The sequence below is a fragment of the Corvus kubaryi genome, unplaced genomic scaffold (assembly GCF_017639235.1).
Source record: "Corvus kubaryi isolate FWS band 111438036 unplaced genomic scaffold, C.kubaryi_AGA036_p1.0 37352, whole genome shotgun sequence".
NCBI lineage: Eukaryota > Metazoa > Chordata > Aves > Passeriformes > Corvidae > Corvus > Corvus kubaryi.
Window position 1 is genome coordinate 2,928,315 of NW_024581114.1, and position 18,163 is coordinate 2,946,477.

Below are 18,163 nucleotides of genomic sequence, written 5' to 3' on the forward strand. Positions count from 1 at the left end.
AGAATAATGAAGTCCAAAATTTTACTCCACCATGTGGTGCTAACAGTCAAACTACCACAAACACACAAGTGGCACCTACCTGTGTCCCAAACCTGAACCACTTTCTTACCTCAAACACCAGCTGTGTAACTCTGAGCTTTTACTCAGCGTCACAAAAGGAATTCTCTTTAACACAGATGAGCAAAAATATCTCTGATGAACTCTCCTGACACACATGAACGAAGTGATGTGTAGGTGAGCTGTGAGAGAAGCACATTCCCCAAACCCATAAGTTTTCAATTTTTTTTTTCCCCATTTTTCTTTTGGATGAGACTGTGCCATGGTGAGAGGCACTGTAAGAGCGCTTTCTCACACCAAGAAAATAACAAGAAATCCCATGCTGGAGGAAAAAAAGTGCACAAGCAAGCAAAATTAAACCTTGTGATCTAACACAGATTCCTTTAAACATGTTTCAGCTCTGACACTTCACTGAGAGCTAAAGGCATAGCAAATATTTTTGCCTCCTACAAGAGAGAATCAAATTTTAGACACAGCTGAATGAGTTACCACTCCAGAGAAATGTAGGTTTCCTCAAGCTCGGGATCATCAAAAAAAGCCAGACTTTACAAAGGCTTTATCCTTTCAGGAATACACTCCACTAATCGTAGCAGACAAATGCAATTCCGATAGATTTCCAGCTCCTGGAGGCATGGGGAGGGTGCTGCTGCTCAGAGGAAGGTCTTTCACATGTGGAAGGCAACCCCTTTAGATGTTGCACTCTAACAGCATTTACCAGCTCCCTCCTCTTAAATGGTTTGATGCATTTCACTACCCAGGGCTACACCCCCAAATGTGGGGCTCCCAGTGCACCCTCCATCCCTAAGCAGTTTCTCACTAATGTGAAAGCTCCCGATTCGGGCAGTGTTCGGTCCCCAGAGCACTCAAGGTTTGTTTTGATACCGGTGGCTTAAAAAAAACCACCATACAAATTGCACAGTGCTATAGAGACAACACTTGCAGCCCTCCCTGACAGCCAATTTATCTGCAGTCCAAATTCATAGCTAATCAAGTCACCAGAGCAAGCACATCAGGCACGTGCCACGCTCGGCAAGCTCCCCCTGACAAACACTTAACATCTGCAGTCTTTTGAAACACGAGACATTTTTCCACAGCTGCAGAAGTCAAACTGTGCTATGGATGACTGGCCCCTGAAGTCCTATTTCTGCAAGTAGGAACTGATGACCTGAGAACTGCGAACATCAAGGAACTAAGCAGGCAGCAATCTCCGAGGGATGCCTGATGCTACCCAAATAGGTTCTGCCCACACAAAAATCCACTCCTTTCAAAATTTAAAGTATTTTTTGTCGTGGAGGCATTTGCCTGAGCACTGGAGACAAGGGCTTTGCTGCTGCCAGGAGGTACTTTTAAGGTACCTTTTAAGTCTGGTGTCTTTCTGTATCATCATAATGTGGAAAATGAACACAGTGAACCTTGTCTTTATTGTCTCTCAAAAAAAAACCAAAAAAAAAAAACAGCTTGGGGGAAAAAAATAAGTCACATTCAAGAAATCAGGCAAACTCATGCACGTGCCTAAGTACACCCACAACAGAAGGAAACCCTCCTCCCCCCAGCCATGCTCCCTGATAATTGTTTGTGTGATGTCTGTTTTATTTTAAAGTCTAAGGAGTATTTTGGTTTTACTTGTGACACCAGCTCACTACAGCCACCACCTCTCCTCTAATCACAGACCAGACAGAAAGGCAGCTCAAAAACACATCCAGGCACACAGAGAATAGACCTGGTTGGACTTCAAACAGAAACTTAAGATCACAGAGGGATCAGTGTTTCCTGCACTGCAAGTATTAATCTCTTTTGCCTAATTTTCCTCCCCGAAGCCCGCCCTTCCTCTCCCCAGGGAAGAGAGAACACAGATTTGATTCTTCATACACCCACTGGACCACAGACTGATTTAAAGAACCTTATTTAAATGAGGTGCAAATTATGTTCCTACTGAACTGGATTCTACAGAACATATTTTTATTAAAACCAAACACATACATAGGAAATACCCCTCGGGCTTTCCTCAGCTTCCTCACAGGTGACTCCACCTCTTCCCATCTTGGAAGGCTCATTCAACATTCATAACTTCACCTCTGTGCACCTGAAAGTGAAATCCCAGCTCCATTCGCTTTCAGGAGGCAGAGAGAAGGTTCCTCAGAGAGTGTTTCCAGCAGTGACTGGGAAATGCTCTCTGCAGGAGCCAAGAGCCCATCAGGATCCAGAGGGGCACCAAGGGCAGGGCTCTGCATCAGGAATGCTCAGAGCTGTCCTGCCTCATCTTTCTTCTCCACTGAAAGCACAAATACATAAACCAAGGGCAAAAAGTTAAAGTTATTCCTACAAAGCTTATTTTAAAGGCCAACTCCATTCAGGACAAGAATTACAGCCTAAAAGATTTTTATCTTTTCAGAAATTTACATTTCCTGAAAGCCACGGAAAACAGCAAACCAGAAATTTATTCTAAAACTTTTAAGGAAAAAAAAATTAATATAGCGCAAATTTGGCATCTAACAGAAGAGGCATTTAAAAAACAATAAGAATAATTTCCATTCAATACCAAGGAATTAGATATTCTCTACAGCTGCTGCTATGGCAAGATCCTAAACGACTTTGCTATGGACAAGTAATACCAAATAGATACATCAGGACACAAAATAGCAAATGCAAAGATACAACATGCAGTTGCCATCAGAATTAGGCTTTTAAGTAAAAGAACTATGTCTTAAACGCAAAAGGTACAGTGAGAACGTGGTGATCTGTAGTGACATGGAAGAGAGCTCAGTGATGTTTTGATGAAATATACCATTTTATATATATATATTTATATTTTTAAAGCATTAACTACCTGTTTCATGATCACTGCGAAAAGGAAACGTCCTGTTTAACTAGGTTAAACATACACTTTTAGATTAGCAGAGTAAACAGACACAGAAAATTGGCACTTTCTTATTGCCTAACAACTATAAAACTCGCTGATAACAAAGTACCCTCACACCTTGTTTCGTAAGCAGAAGAACACAACTGCAATGAGTTACTCAGCTCAAGGTCATGAAATGAGTTTTGTGAGGTTTTTGAGTGTCTGGAGCACAACCCAAATATTGTGATACCAACATCTAAATTCTTGTCAGGAATTAACCACCTGTAATCGTCCCAGTCTCTCCTGTTGTCTGCTTGTACCCTGACTCTTTATCATCTCCAGGAATTAAACATATTACCTAATTATACTATCACCGGGATTTAGTACAGGAAACATGCTCAATTTCAAACAATGGCATAAACAAGAGAGTCACTAAGAACCCCTCCCAGCCTTCGCTTCTCCCCAGGAATATCCAACCTGTGCATCAGAACAGGCCCAGCAAGGAAAAGCGCGGCTGTAACTTCTGGGGACTCCGAAGACTTGACTAAACATACACAAAAGTAATTACTTTCCACATCTTGCTAAACTCGTACTTTGGGACAAAAGCTGCGGAAGGAGTTATTTGATGACTAATTAGCGCAGGGAAGAGCGCGTTAATTGAGGCAGGGCTGCAGAGAGCAGTGACGGGCCCGGAGAACACGAGCGCAGCAGTTCCACTGCTCACACATCGCAGCCATGCAAAGAGAAGCAGTTACACAATAAAACCCAACAATGAAGGACTGGGGCTATTCAGCATGAAGACAAGCAGGAAATAAGAATCAAATGACTTTTTCCAGCCAGAAGAATGAGCAGATATGCTGTTTACAGGCTGTTTAACAAAGCCAGCCCCGGAAGGTGAGCTGAGACAGGGACTGAGACTCAGGGAAAAAGAAACATCCTCAAACACTCACATGAATCACCAAAAAGCAGAACGGGGAGAATCTCAAAGTCTACAGTGGGGAAATTGGGCAGAATTATGAAAAAATCTACGTAGAGGTATAAAATAAACATGTTACATTTCTAGTGACCTACTAAAGGGCATGTGAGATACAGGAACGTGTCACTGATACATCAAGAACCTCCCTAGGTATTAGTACAATTAAAAAATATCCTTCGGATTACCAGACTATGTGCACCACTGCCTTTTCACCTACTGCCCTCCAGTATCTCAGAACTCTGATGAAGCATTCAAACAGCAGCCAGGACTGTTTCAGCAGAGCAGAAGAGAACCTGGATTCTGCCTAAGTTTTCCTCCGAGAGCAAGGTTTCCCTGACCAACCACAGACACAAGGGGCAAATGGGTAAGCCAGTTATTTCCTGATGAGTCACTAGCTGGGCATTTGACTCTCAGGAATCTAAGTGTATAGGTAAATAGGTTTGTTGAATCATTGAGTAAAGATTCTCATATTCAGGGTTAACACTGGAAGGCGAGTAACATAATTCAGTGGTTTAAGGAGCAGTCAGAGCCAGGTCTATTAAGTTTCATGAAAATGAATGACCTTAGAGACATAAATTAGATTTCCTGCATCTCACTCCCAGTTTGTAGAAATGAGGATTAAGTGTTTAAGTCTCCTGCACCGACCTCATCAGAAGCTTTTTAATGGAGACACTGCATTCCTTCTTACCCAAGCCGTACCTCCCTGGCACGGCAGCACCAGGTACCAAAGGACACAACCACTGTTAAATTGTGTGTTTCATTCACCCAAAGCAGGAAGCAACTGCTCTGATGAACCTCCCCACATGCCAAGTGTTCTTTCTTCATTCAAAGCCCATCCGAAGGTCCCAATTGTCTGACACCACCATTTTTTACTGGGTATTTCTCAGGGAAATACAACCCTTAAAGCACTAGAGTTCCATGATCTAGGGCACTTTCGTCTTTCGTATTCATGACACTTTTCATGTTAACATGCATGAATGAAGACTCCTAAATCAAGGAAAAGATAAAGAGGAATTTTAGCATCAGCACCATGTATTCCAGTCCCTTGTGGATGTTGGCATCAGCAGACTACTGCCATATATGCCCTTGTTTAAGAAGACTTATAATCCTTAAACGCATATATTTAATAGCTTTGATATTTAGCACAAAGCTGCTGATCCCCTAACACCCTATAATACATAGTTAATTACTAACTGAATTTGCCATTTTCTTTAAACCAGGGAATAAACTGGTTGCCAAAATAGTAAGTTTTGACAGAAACCATCATATTCTGGCTTAAAGCTCTATTTCACCACACCTAAACACTCAAGTCTAGATCACCCTGCTTTACACTGCACTGCAACCACACAATTATTGTAGGTGCTCAGGTTTAAAACACAGTGCAGTCCTGCCAGCTCCCTCCAGACCACTGTGATCTCAGCAGCAATAAAGAAAAGGCCCCTCTGGTTCATTTTCTGTTAAAATTTTAAAGATATTAGTTAGAATGAGACCATGTGTCAGTTTATGCTATACATGGGTGGCTACGGAACAAGCAGTGCTAAAGTCTGCTGAGCCAAGCTCTGAATGCAGGGCTGAGATCCCAGGAGTCACAGGCACTCCAAGTGTCGTGTCCAGAGCCATTTCCTACAGGACAGACACGAAAGGGCTGCTGGAGCTCACCTGTCCTGCAGGGAAGGGAAACTGGCACCTTCCACGTGCTGTCAGGGCAGTGAACACCTGCTGTGTGTCTAACGCTGACATTTGTGGGGAAAATGGTACAAACGCACATTGATATCAAACCAAAAGGCTTGGTTTTCTGAAAGTTTTAACAGTGACTTCCCACTGGTAAGAAATTCTGCTCCTTACTGGTTTTATTCATTTTCAGTATAACATATGACAAGAATGTTTCTCCTATGTATTTTACCAACAGTTATGGCCGCTCCCGGAGCAGCTGACACCGACAATACTTACAAAGACCTCCAAAAAAAAGAAGGAAAATCTGCAGGACGATGGGCCCAGTGCCCAATAACTTGTCTGCTTCCACCCCAAACCAGTTGGCCACATGAAAAGGACCAACATAAAGGAGACACTGCTCATCACCCAGACAGAAATATTTATTAGCACTGGATGACACAACTTCCTTTCTCTTTCTTTATCCCTTTTCCTCAGAGAAAACAAACTTCCCCAATTCACCTCACTTCCCCCTTTCCCCCTCCCCAACTCCCTGATTCTCTTATTTCATGCCAGTAACTTGTAGTGCATAATGAATTTCCAACCAGCCTGCCACGACAGTCATCTCAGCAATAACCAACATTCCTGAAAGTTTTGTGCAAGCCAGCAGATGGATAGGAAAAAACTCTCTAATTAATTACATCCCCAGTAAGGCCTGGCCAGACAGAAAGCAGCATTTGGAGTTTTGCTTGGCAGCCAGGAGCCCGTAGGCACAGCCACGTTATTGCCCACTCAACTGTTATGAAGGACAGTGGAAAAAAGAGGATTTCACTGGCAACAGGGATGGAGGGAGAAAACTTCAGGACTTACAAGCTCCTGTCTCCTCGGCAGCAACACTAAAACAGGACCTTCATTAGTTCTGCTGATCAGGAAAATAAATTTACACTCCAGCCCTCACTGCCTGTACCAGAAAAGATCACGGACACCCATCATCACAAAAGAGAAATCCTGTTACATATTTGAAACAGGCCAAAATTGACTCACAGTACCAGGGATTAATAATACCACGGTAACTTTTTTTTATTACAGACAAGTAGATTAAATACATAGATTAACTAAGACCTCAAAATTAACGAGCACTCATTTTCTTCCACTTATCCTGAATCTTATAATGTGAACTGGCCTCTCATCTGTGTTCTGTAGGAAGAACAAAAGACAACCTACATATTCATAGAATCGCCCGTTTTTCAATAACTCAATCACCACAACTTACTTTTTAATCTATCAAATTTATGCAATACCTAAAGCGATCTACATTTTCAGAATCATGCTTTTAATAGAAGCAAGATGCCAAATGCAAATAGAACCCTTTCTGTCTCGAATCCAGAGAAACACCAGCAGCTCCAACAGTGCATTCCAAACACTCGTTTCTTAGAATTCCACAAAAAAAAAAAAAAAAAAGGTGATCATTATCCCTGCTGGGCACAGAGGGAAAAGTGATGTTTGTATCCACGCTGGTTTCACTTTTCCCTAGGTCAGTGTACAATTCTGGATGCTCAGTGAACTAAAAAAACATTTGCATTAAAAAACAAACCCAAAGCCGAAGCACACAACACCTATTGAGGCAGGCACAGCCAGGCTAATACTTCGATCTGTTTGTGCTTTTCAGTCCCTTCCAGCAAGCCCTTGCCCCTGTGGGCTCCGAAGGCAGAAGGAGCCAGTGCAGCATTCATATCTTGCTTGCTCCTTTGTTCCCCCATCAGCCTCTCTGAAAGGAGCAGTTGGGCACAGCCACCAACATTAGCAAAGCTTGTGTAAAACGCTGCTGGCAAAACCCACAGCCAGAGCACAATGCTGCCTTGTGGATCCTGCTCCCCAACACCTCCTATCACTCCAAGGAGGGCACAAATTTTCTTCCCAGCAGCTTGCTGGAAAAGCCATTCCCAAACTGCAGCTAATCACACTCACCTCCTTCTGCCACCCTCCACAGTGCCCGTGCCAGTCTCGCACACCTCCCCATCTCCCTGTTCCAACAAACCAGCTCCACATCAGTAACCTGCAAACTTCATTTCAGGCAGCTTTACACATGAACTAAACAGGTCTCCAATCAATAGGGGGTTTGTTCTGTTATGGTTCAAAGATAGGTTTCACTTAAAAGTATGCCATATTTTAAGCCTATTGATTTAAATTTAAGCTCTGAGCTAAAATCAGAGAGTATGCATCTCTTTAAGTCAAGCAGGATGATTTGTTTAGACTTCCTGCAACTGAGACAACTGCAATATATAGCAAAACCAGAGTGAAAAATAGCTGAACATTAAAAATAGTTAGTCTAGCCAGGACACCACCTAAAAAACCCAAACAGCAGCTCATTAGAAACTTAGAGAGTTGGTTGTTTTGAGTTTGTTTGGGTTTTTTAATGGTTAATTCCAACCCCAGCCACCCCTTCTTAATTTACGTACTTGCTCCCTCATCTCATTTCAGGATCACATAATAACTAATTGTTTTCCAATTGTCATTATTTTTCCATCTAGAAATTAAACACAATTCAAGTACTGTGTTCACACACCAAGAGCACAGAGTGTAACATGGCACTGAGGCTTACAGGGTCCTTCAGCACAGCTCCTAATGAAGTCAGAGCTCCCCTCAGGCAATCCCAGGGTGTGAGCAGCGCTGCTGAGAGGACAACACACCTTCTGCAGGGCCATTACCCCTCCTGGCACACCTGTTTCCCCTTCCTCTCCCAAAAGTGAAATAAGTTCTTTATGGGCAAAACAACCACCCAGCGTGGCTGCAACAGAGAGATGCATTTTGGAGCTGTGAGAATAAATTTACACAGATTGAGTGTTACTTTAAAAAGTCAGTTATTAAAGTACAGCATCAAAATGCCCTTGTTCTCACCTAAGCTGCAACCAGTGTTAACAATTAGAGTATCACAGAATCTCCTGAGCTGGAAGGGTCCCACAAGGATCAGAGTCCAGCTCCTGGCCCTGCACAGACACCCCAATAATCCCAGCCTGGGCATCCCTGGCAGCGCTGTCCAAAGGCTCCTGGAGCTCTGGCAGCCTCGGGGCCGGGACCATTCCCTGGGGAGCCTGGGCAGTGCCCAGCACCCTCTGGGAGAAGAACCTTTCCCTGAGATCCAACCTAAACCTCCCCTGACACAGCTCCATAAGTTCACAGCTTCAAAAATTACACACACCACATCTCTTCAAACCCATGAATGTTGTTGCTTACTCACCTTTTGCTGTGGCAGCCCTGAATCTGCACCCACAACTCCACAGGAAGGACCCAGCATGCAAACAACCCCCACTAAGGTACAACAAATCCTTGGATGCAGACAAATCACCATTTGCTAATCCACCAGTAATGACTGGGGAAGGCAGGTCTGTCTCTCCTAGCCCCACTCACCTTTTCTGCCCAAGAAATGCTCCCTATTTCACACAGGAGTATCAGGAGCTTTGTTCAGGTGGAGAGTTACCCACCTCAGTCCCTGCACAGTACAAATTCACATGGCACAGAGAGGCAGCACAAGTATCTCACTGTACCCCTCTGAACTCACACCACAGCACTCATGCAGACAACAGCCCACAGCCTCTGGCCACACCAGAGCTGGGAGTAGGAGAAATAATACCCAAAAAGTGTCCTCAACCCAGAGGCAGCCACCACATTTTACTCAGGTAAGGAAAATGAAGTCATTCACCCCACTTACACACTGAAGTCAGCTAAAGAGTCAAAACCAAAACTTGGAGACCTCATGATTCAACTGTGACAGTCACTGTTTCCTGTTTTGCAGAGGATCCAGCACACTGGCAACTTTTCCTCAACAACCATGTTATTTTTCACTCCCTTCTGCATACCTCAGCATCACCATCTAGCTGATGTCACCAGTGAGCCAGCTGAGATTTTACCATACCTCAACAGCCTAATAACCCAAAATCTCAACCCCTTGTGCAGCAGTTGCTCTTTTACACCCTCAGCACAACCACAGCCCTGCGAGGAGGAAGGGGCTGCACTCAGTGATCCTATGGGTCCACTCCAGCTCCAGATACCCTACAATTCTGCAGCTGGTTTGGGCCTTTTTACAGATGCTGCTGGAAAAACAAAAGCCTGAAACAGCCACCAGGAAGGGAGACCGTGCATACACTGAAGTCAACCTCTGCACTTCCTCTTGCTTTTGTCATCCCGAGGCTTTTATCTGGCGTGTCCTCCCCTGGCAGCAGTTTCCCTCGAGCACACGCCTCCGGACCAAACCCAAAGGTGACACACGAGTGCGAAGCGCAGCAGCTTTTATTTCCAGCGGGTGGGGTGTCCGTGCGGGGGGCAGGAGGAGGAGGAAGCGAAGGAAAGTTGCGCGGGTTCAATGGAGTGCACTTCCCAGCCTCACCTCGTGTGCTCCCGCTCCATTCACGCCGCGGAGCCGGCAGCGCCAGCACAGCACGCACACAATGTTTGGGCGCCCTTCAGCTTCTAATTTACTGTTTTCTTTCTCCGAGGGACCGAAAGGCCCATCCTGGGGAAGGAGGGAAGGGCAGGAAACGCTTCTGGGTCTCTGTCTGCCACTGCTCCGCAGAAAAAGGCGCCGTGAGAGCGAGAGCAGAGTCCCGAAGGCAGCCAGCGCAGAGAAGAACAATGAGCTCCCAGCCCGGGCATTGTGTGCATCCACCTCCTGCTCTTCCCTCCAGACCTCGGCCACAAACACCCAAAATCGCTCCTCGGCCACACCGGGCACGGAGACAACCCCCTCCATCATTTATGGGACAGACTCGAGCAGGAAAACCAGGATGAGACGTCTTTACCAGAAGTGCTTTTATTATCATAGAAACGTTTCCACGCCTCTTAACCACCATGGATTTCTCAATTCTAAGGGAGCTGGGCACAAAAAAAAAAAAAAAAAAAAAAAAAACACCCAAACCCAAACAACAAAAAAGAAAACCCCAAAATGTTTGCCTGGCAATACAAGAACAAAAATGTTGTACATTGCACATTATTCAAAAATTCAGCATGTGCCTTTCACAACCAAGAACTACTTCTTTTGACACAGTGTTCATTTTTATCTGGTTAAACCCCACATTTTAGAAGAGGCACACTATCTGAATTGCCACTTCAGATCTGTTCTGAGAAAGCATTTTTACTGAATTTTAACAGGATGAAGTAGTGGCTGAAGCTCCTCAATTCAGCTGCACTGGTGCACAAGCAAAATAACACCTTTGATTTCAATAATTGGCCAATGTAAGCCAGGAGTAAACAGCCATCAGACAGCAGCCTGCTGACTGCATAAAAACCTCCTGAGCTCCTCATCTCCAAGAATGCTGCTGCTTCGAGGAAAAACTCAGCATAAGAACTCAGCAAACCAAAATAACTGCAAGCAGCCTGTAAAAATAAATCTAAGGGCAGAGGCACCTCAACAATGAATCATATTGTTTTCTTCCCAGCAATTTCTTGAGCAGTCAGTTTCAGCAATGAAGCCTCCAATGTTGTCTACCTCCTACTACTTTTCTGATTCTGAGCATCTTCTTTTCACGCTTTGGAAAGAGAAATGGGAACAAAACAAAACAAACAAAAAAAAAAAAAAAGGAAAGAAGAAAGAGAAAACCCCACCCCTTTCTATGCTACTGAAAATGTTATGATTAAATCAATTTGCATAAAATCTTCATTTCAGGATTCCATACCTACACACACGAAAACAAGTGTGCCTCTTAAACAGCCAAGTCTATCTCCTGTGTGTGCGCATTTAAATCATATCTACATCCCCTTTATTTAGACGGTTAACAAGTTAAGCCTTTTCCCGAGCACATTATTTCTATGGAGCATCAGGCAGACACGACACACGAGCGATAAAAAAAAAAAATCAAGAAATAAATAAAGAAACCCGAAGGAAATAAATAAATAACCCCCAGACGCACACAGAGCCCGAGGGCACACAGCCCAGCCCCAGCCGGCAGAACTCCGCCGAGGGACTCCCCCGAGCATCCCCCCGCATCCCCGCCGGAGTTCGCTCCCTCCCCGCGGGCACCCGCGGCCTCTCCCCGCCACAACAGCCCCGCGGCGCGCCCGCCGCCCACCCACCTCGGCGGGCTCTACACCATCCGCGGCGGCTCCGGGGCGCTGCCGGGACAAAGCGGCGGCGGCGAGGGGGGAGCGAGCGGCGGGGACCCCGCGCGGTGCCTCAGCAGCGGCAGCCCAGGGGCATCTTCCCGGGGAACAAGGAGGGGATGGAGGAGGAGGAGGAGGAGGAGGAGGAGGAGGAGGAGGAGGAGGAGGAGGAGGAGGAGCAGGTCCGGTCCCGCGCTGCCCCCGCCCGCCCCTGCCCTCGCGCACGCACGCACCGCGGGCACCCAGCAACGCCGCCGGCCGCGGGCCCCGCCAGTATCGCCGCGCGCCATTGGCCGCCGCGCCGCGCCACGTGACGCGGCGGGCGGGGCCGGCCAATGGCAGCGCGGGATGGAGGGGATTTAAACGCGCAGGGAGGCGGAGGCTGCGCCGGCACAAAGGCGGCGGCGCGGCAGGGGCGGGATGCGGCCCGGCCCCGCTCCCCTCGGCTTCGCCCCGGCCGCACCGTCCTCTCCCCCCCTTCCTCCGTTTCCCCCCGTCTTTCTGCGGGTGGGTGTCACGATTCTCTGTCCCGAGCATCACAGGGGTTGTTTTGGGGTGTCTTTGTGCCCCGCTGCTCCCAGCCCAGCCCGTGCCTGCCCCGGCGTCGGACATGGAGTCACAGCGTCGTTGAGGTTGGAAAAGACCCTCCGGGGTCAAGTCCAGCTTACGAGCTATCCCCGCCTTGTCCCCAGCCCAGAGCACCGCGTCCAGGCCTTCCTTGGACACCTCCAGGCATGAGGAGTCCAAACCTCCCTGGGCAGCCCCTGCTGGTGTCTGATCACCCTTTACGTGAAAACATTCTTCCCGAATTTCCAAACCTGACAACAAATACTTTCCAAAGGTCCAACCGGACAACAAATACCTCCCAAAGGTCCAACCTGAGCCTTGCCTGGTACAGTTTAAGACTGAAATTCACAGAGCCGCTGAATGGCTTGGCTCAGAGGGACTTTAAAGAATATCTTGTCCCACACCTTCCCACTGTGCCAGGCTGCTCCCAGCCCGTCCAAGCTGGCCTGGGACGTTCTCAGGGATGGGGCAGCCCCAGTGAGGGCGATCCCGATGCCCGAGGCCGGTGCCAGGGTGGAGCAGCCCTGCCGTGGTGCTGCTCCGTGGGAGCCGTGTCCCTCTGTCCAGGACGTGTCCGGCTGCAGGCGTTTGCTCCGGGTTGTTCTCATGAATAAGTGAACAGTTATCGGCCTTACGAGTAAACGTGTTTGAAATGTCTTCACTGGGAGGCAAGGTACAAAATTTTATGGCTCTGTCAGAAGCTTTTGGCTGTGCCGTGGCTCCAGTCCATCAGCCCTCGTAGGTTCACGCTCTGTGTTAGTCACATTAAGCTGCTGTTACTGGCCTTGCACTGAATGTTAAGATTATGCATAAGTGCTTTGCTGGATAAGCAGCTGATGCTGCTTCTTGCTGCTCTGTGCAGTGAGGAAGTTGACACAACAGCAGAATTCCAAATTACCGAGTAGCAATTAATAAAACACTTGGTCACTCAGGAGATTTTTCAGGCTTCTTCATCTCTGAGCTATCACAATTTAGACAAGATAATGTGAAGGTACCAGAGCTGAAAACAGAGCAAACTTGTTATTTAACATTAACCTCACCTCTCCTCCACAGGCCAGCAAAATAAATCACATGTCTGTACAGGAAGTCACACATTCTTCCCAGGGATCTGAGCATTTTCATGTGGAATTATATCTTCTTTCTGAAAAGGCTCTCGGATATGTCAGGGCAGATTTTGCCCTCAATTACACTCGTGTAACCCCAACTGTTTGCTGTCTCTGTAAACTGTCTTCGTGGTCGATTCCAGCGGTGCCGCAGAGATAAGTTTGAGGCTGTTATTGCCTTTAGCAGGGGGAAGTGGGAACTGCTCTCACAGAGGAGAAAGGAACACACAAGGAGATCTGAGGTCTGCACATCAGAGGAATTCAGTTCTTTGCCCTGAACATGCAGGACAAATTTATCCCCAGCATAACTTCGGGGACATTTCCACCAGAGGGTGAGACACAGAGCTGATTGTGTTCTAATAACTAATTTAGATAAGCGTCTAAAAACGCCCATCAGTTCAGTGTCTGACGCAGCCATTTCGGAGCTACACTTAAGCTGTCCTTGATAGAGCCTGATTCCATCTCTCCTATTTTCTGCACTAATTACAATTTCATGTTCCTTGGCCTCTGGATGTCTGCATTAAAATCTCCACGAATTGCCACGATGGCAGGTTTGCCTTCAGCTTTTTCCAGTCACTCTCTCCGTGATGGGAAAGTTCTCCACAGCAGCCTCTCTCCCTTTCTCTTCCTCTTTCCTCTCCTCTGCCCTGGTGATGGAGTCCCCACACAAGGATTAGAAACAACATTTTGATGCCAGATTTTGTTGTTAAACAAACCCCAGCACTCTTGGGAGGCATATCCTCATAAAAGTATGCATGTATGTGTGTATCCTAGTCCAGAGGAGGCCACCACCTTGATTAGAAGGATGGGGCCCAAGGAAAGGCTGGGAGAATTGGGATTGTACACCTTGGAAAAGAGAACCTCTGGGGTGACCTAATTGTGGCCTTCCAGGACCTGAAGGAGCTACAGGAAAGGTGGAAAGAGAAGATTTACAAGGGATGGAGTGACAGGACAAGGGGCAATGGCTTCCCACTGACAGACAGGAGGTTTGGATTGGATATTGGGAAGGAATTCCTGGCTGTGAGGGTGGGCAGGCCCTGGCACAGGGTGCCCAGAGCAGCTGTGGCTGCCCCTGGATCCCTGGCAGTGCCCAAGGCCAGGCTGGACATTGGGGCTGGAGCAGCCTGGGATAGTGGGAGGTGTCCCTGCCCATGGCAGGGGTGGCACTGGATGGGCTTTAAGGTCCTTTTGAACCCAAACCAGTCTGGGATTCTGGAATTCTGTTGTATAATAAACCTCTGTGTACCCCCCAAAATTATTCCCAGCCAGCCCTAGCAGGCAAACCCACATCCTCATACCACGAGCAAGTGATCCAATTATGAGTCTGGTTCTCAGCCAGGGGATTGCTGCAGGAATAGCACTTGAAGCTGCTGCTTTTTTTGGGTTGTCTTTTTTTTGGCAAAGATGCAGCTCTCCCTGTGGACAATAATAAACAAAGCCACAGAGCTTGTCCTGTAATCTTCTCCCAGCTAAAGCCACGGGGTTTAGTTAACACAAGGAAGGTCAAGGAACACCCAAATGCTGCTGAGAGAGACCTTTGTTCCTCTGTGTGGTCACTGCAGATTTTCGTGGTTCACATCCAAGTGGAGAGAGGTTGATGGTGGATGAGTGGGCACGTCCTATGTTCTACATGTAAAACATTTGATGTAATGCAGATTGTCCCTGTGAGATCCTGGCAGGTCTCTGGCAAGGCAGAGTCTGAATCTCCGAATGTTTTGTGCCTCTGTCTCCCAGCGCTCCCGGGAGGCGTCAAACTGCTGACACAGGGAGAGCCTAATTGGCCAAATCCACACAGACACCTGAATTCCAGCGTGCCACACGGGGTATCCACACAGAATGCTAATCCTCACATTCCTTTTCCTTACCCCTGGATATTTCTGAAGATCTGAGCAGCAGAGTTGCTGCTGAGTGTTCTGGCTCTGAAGCGCTGCTGCTGCCAGCTGGGAATGCTCCTGGCTCCCCATCCTGCTCCTGCCGCTCCCCCATCTCCCACACCCTCCCAGGGGGTTCTGCCCTGGTTTGTCCCTCTCGGGGCTCAGTCACAGAGCTCAGTTCTGCTGGGCACACCCCCGGATCCACCGAGGCAAAGACACGTCAGGAACTTTAAATCATTACTGTGATGTTGTTGTTGTTGTTGTTGTCATGGAAAAATCACACCACGTTCCACCTGTTACCATTCCACCTTCTTCATTTCAGGGGAACAAAACCAAACAGTGGCAAAATTCCACTGGGTGGTTCTTTCTCCCTTTGTCAACCCTTGCACCTATTTTATCTGACATCCATATGCCAGTGTATATGGTGTATTTAACTGTTTTTAATTATCTCTTTACAAATCTGTTTTAACCCGGCTCTTTTTTTAATAATTGTCACTTTGCCAACTAATTGAAACAAAAATCTATGAGGAAAAAACCTAACTAGGAACTATGAAGTCAAAAAACACCAATACTGAGAATTTTGTGAACACTATTTCAACGCAGCTGGTTAAAATAAGGGAGGTTTTGGGGTTTTTTTAATTCTCCAGTCATGAAATTACAAACCAGTCCTTGACCATGACAGATGAGTCAGGTTGTAACCTCAGCAATGCAGTAAAAACTCAGCTCTAATGAAACAGGCAAATGTCAATACAGCGATTAGCTCGGGAGATAATATTCTGAGAGGCTTTTACAGATGACCTAACTCCACTCACAAAAAAGGATTAAATTCTTTCTTTCCCTTTGTCATATCTGAATACCAGCCCTTTAGCTGAAAACTGTTTGCTCGGGGGGGTTTTCTGCTTTGTTTTGTTTACCGTAGAAATCTCAGGAATTTAAAATCTCATTTCCACAGATATTACCAGAGAATTTTTTGGAAGGCTCATCCCACTGGAAGGCCAATGCTCTGGATGTGTGTGAACTCCTCCTGGACACAGACACCTCTGTCTAAAAGTGGCTGCATGGGTTGCAATGAAAGCAGAAGTAATGGAAATGAGATTTAAATCAGTCTGGGCATATTCACACACACCCGAGGGAGCAGCAGATGACACGGGCTCAGCAGAGCCCATGGAAAGCCCTGTGCTATTCCTTGGTCTGATGCAACTTCCCCGAGGCTGGAGGAGCAAGTTCCCAGCAGGACAGGCTGAGCTGGCAGGTGACCATGGCACAGACACTCCTGGTGTCCCGAGGGGGCTCTGGGAGAGGGAGAAGTTCCTGGTGATTGTCCTGGGATGGAAATGAGATCAGGGAGTCCGTGGGACCCCTTCACACCCAGCCCCACCTCGGGGGCTTCTTGCAGATCCTTGAACATCCTCAGTGACCTTCGAGTACATTTGCTGTCATCTCAACGTGGCTGGTCTCTGTATTGGCTCAGCCATTCTATTCTGCTAGGAAGTTTTGAACACATGGGTCACAGAATGATTTAGGTGGAAAAGCCCTCTGAGATCATCCAGTCCAGCCATTAACCCTGCCCAGTGCACCACCAAACCATGTCCCTACACACCTCCCAAATACCCCAGGAATTTGGGGGGAAAGCCCTATTTCCTGTGTGACCATTCTCAGGTTTCTAACACACGGCACAGGCAACCCCGAAATTTCTGGGTTTAACATTTTGAATATTTTAAAACATCCCAGAAATGTAAAATGTTATAAATTAGTTTCCTCATTAAATTAAAAAAAAATTTAAAACCTTTTTATCTTTTAAAGGTTTTCCATTTCCCTGACTCAGACCATTTCCTAGTGGGTTCTGCATAATGAATATTAGCAGAGGTTGGCTTACCACAGTGTCTGGTGAGACTCATTTATCAAAGCCCAGGATGTGCGCCGTGCAAAGGGAAAAAAAATCCCATTGAAAGGGAACAAAAAAATTTCAGCCCTAACAATCGCTCCTCTCATTTTTGTATACTTGGGCATGTTCCAGTGCATGTGGAGAGGGGACAAAATGGCATCTGCAGAACATGAAACGTGTCTAACGAGAGATTTGTGCACCTTGAAAGGCACCGGTGCTGAAGCTGCAAATGACTAATGAGTCTTTCCTCATGAGTGGGATTAATTGCATCACTCCTTGGTGCTCAGCTCTGTGTCCTGCTTACACCTAGGGACAGACCCAGGAACCCGTTCTGGGATTTACATGCCCGATAAAACCTGGTAAACGAATTAAATATAACTAACTGGCTTTCAATCCCAAACAGCTGCCGGGTTGTACCAACATCACAAACTGACAGCAGCCCTTTGAAGCAGGGAAATGGAAAAGGGATCCAAGCACCAGGGGATTTGGGGTGAGGTTTTGGTGTGGTTTAGGTACCTTTTCACTTTCAAGCCTCCCAGCCTCGTGTCTGAGCAGCCACTGGACACTGAGTTCACGCACGTTCACCCACACAAACACAGGGGCACGTTCACATCCAGCTCTGTGGCCACACACACAAAATCTCGAGGCTTTTCAATCTCCTCTCCGACAGCAGTTTTCCATCAGGCCGTGCCCTGCAGAGGCACATGGACAAGGACAAGGTGCCTTGTGCAAGGTCTGGTGGGGATCTCACACCGCTCAGGGAGGGGCTGTTTTCAATGCCTTCTAAACCCCTGGGCTTTGGTAGAGGGGATTCGCTGTCAGCCCCAGGCACACGCACAGAGCTGCCTCATTTCTACATTTCTTACAGTTAATATCAATTGATTGCTCATAATCAATTATCGACTGAGTGCTCATAATAGAAGCAGATGTAAAACCAGTTGAATCTGACATCCAGGGGAGGGAAGAGTAGCCCAAAGCAGGGGCTGTTGGACAGGTCTGGCCTGGTGCTTTCTGGCTGTTGAGAGGTTTGCTCTGACATTGCTGACGTGGAACACCTCAGCTGGGCACTTGCTGCATTCCCACTGTAGATCCACCCCTTCTCCTCCAGTGCAGGAAGCA

At 46.9% G+C, this 18,163-nt stretch overlaps 1 protein-coding gene across 3 annotated transcripts in view; it reads right to left on the bottom strand.

The window, feature by feature from the left end:
• RERE (arginine-glutamic acid dipeptide repeats) overlaps window positions 1-11,729 on the bottom strand; it is a 177,439-nt gene extending 165,710 nt beyond the window's left edge. For all 3 annotated transcript variants that reach the window (XM_042032151.1, XM_042032150.1, XM_042032147.1), the window contains exon 1: window positions 11,589-11,729. The gene's annotated coding sequence lies outside the window, so the exon portion shown is untranslated. The remainder of the gene's footprint in view (window positions 1-11,588) is intronic.
• Between the last annotated feature and the right edge of the window lie 6,434 nt (window positions 11,730-18,163).